Source organism: Oncorhynchus tshawytscha, unplaced genomic scaffold (assembly GCF_018296145.1).
Source record: "Oncorhynchus tshawytscha isolate Ot180627B unplaced genomic scaffold, Otsh_v2.0 Un_contig_16531_pilon_pilon, whole genome shotgun sequence".
NCBI classification, from domain to species: domain Eukaryota; kingdom Metazoa; phylum Chordata; class Actinopteri; order Salmoniformes; family Salmonidae; genus Oncorhynchus; species Oncorhynchus tshawytscha.
The window spans coordinates 353-2,500 of NW_024608968.1; the positions used below are offsets into that span (position 1 = coordinate 353).

The window sequence follows — 2,148 nt, forward strand, 5'->3', positions numbered from 1 at the left end:
TCAGTATAGAGGACCTGATAGGTCATTATACAGTTCAGTATAGAGGACCTGATAGGTCATTATACAGTCCAGTATAGAGGACCTGATAGGTCATTATACAGTTCAGTATAGAGGACCTGATAGGTCATTATACAGTCCAGTATAGAGGACCTGATAGGTCATTATACAGTTCAGTATAGAGGACCTGATAGGTCATTATACAGTCAGTATAGAGGACCTGATAGGTCATTATACAGTCCAGTATAGAGGACCTGATAGGTCATTATACAGTCCAGTATAGAGGACCTGATAGGTCATTATACAGTCCAGTATAGAGGACCTGATAGGTCATTATACAGTCCAGTATAGAGGACCTGATAGGTCATTATACAGTCCAGTATAGAGGACCTGATAGGTCATTATACAGTCCAGTATAGAGGACCTGATAGGTCATTATACAGTCCAGTATAGAGGACCTGATAGGTCATTATACAGTTCAGTATAGAGGACCTGATAGGTCATTATACAGTTCAGTATAGAGGACCTGATAGGTCATTATACAGTCCAGTATAGAGGACCTGATAGGTCATTATACAGTCCAGTATAGAGGACCTGATACGTCATTATACAGTCCAGTATAGAGGACCTGATACGTCATTATACAGATCAGTAATGAGGTCCTGATAGGTCATTATACAGTGCAGTATGTGTTGATGAGGTGTCGTACCATCTCAGTGTTTCCACTGGCCTGGTAGATGATTGACAGGTTGAAGGCTATCTCTCTACGCAGGTCTACCTGGTCATCCGCAATACCCTGTAGGAGAGAGATGAGGAAGAGATGAGGTGTGTGTCTGTAGTATATACCTCTAGTGTAAGAGGGAAGCTGAGAGCCTTGTGGTAATAGTGAATGGAGAGGTGTGTCTGTAGTATATACCTCTAGTGTAAGAGGAAGCTGAGAGCCTTGTGGTAATAGTGAATGGAGAGGTGTGTCTGTAGTATATACCTGTAGTGTAAGAGGGAAGCTGAGAGCCTTGTGGTAATAGTGAATGGAGAGGTGTGTCTGTAGTATATACCTCTAGTGTAAGAGGGAAGCTGAGAGCCTTGTGGTAATAGTGAATGGAGAGGTGTGTCTGTAGTATATACCTGTAGTGTAAGAGGGAAGCTGAGAGCCTTGTGGTAATAGTGAATGGAGAGGTGTGTCTGTAGTATATACCTGTAGTGTAAGAGGGAAGCTGAGAGCCTTGTGGTAATAGTGAATGGAGAGGTGTGTCTGTAGTATATACCTCTAGTGTAAGAGGGAAGCTGAGAGCCTTGTGGTAATAGTGAATGGAGAGGTGTGTCTGTAGTATATACCTCTAGTGTAAGAGGAGGGAAGCTGAGAGCCTTGTGGTAATAGTGAATGGCGAGGTGTGCCAGGCCCATCTGCTGCAGGGCCCGTCCCAGGTTGTACATGCTCTCCTGGCAGGGCCCACGCTGCTCCACGTAACGCCACAGGAATGAGAATCCCTGCCACAACACACAGACACACACGTTATGACACAAAACACACACGACACATAGGGTCTACACACACACACACAACACATAGGGTCTACACACACACACACAACACATAGGGTCTACACACACACATAGGGTCCACACACGCACACATAGGGTCCACACACACACACATACATAGGGTTCACACACACACACATAGGGTCCACACACACACATAGGGTCCACACACGCACACATAGGGTCCACACACACACACATAGGGTCCACACACACACATAGGGTCCACACACGCACACATAGGGTTCACACACACACACAACACATAGGGTCCACACACACACATAGGGTTCACACACACACAACACATAGGGTCTACACACACACACACAACACATAGGGTCTACACACACACACACACACACATAGGGTCTACACACACACACACACAACACATAGGGTCTACACACACACACACACACACACACATAGGGTCTACACACACACACAACACATAGGGTCTACACACACACACACAACACATAGGGTCTACACACACACACACAACACATAGGGTCTACACACACACACACAACACATAGGGTCTACACACACACACACAACACATAGGGTCTACACACACACACACAACACATAGGGTCTACACAC

The 2,148-nt window shown here is 45.6% G+C and overlaps 1 pseudogene; it reads right to left on the reverse strand.

Annotated features, from left to right (window-relative positions):
• Positions 1–209: 209 nt before the first annotated feature.
• Positions 210–2,148, reverse strand: part of LOC121844059 — a 24,462-nt pseudogene continuing 22,523 nt past the window's right edge.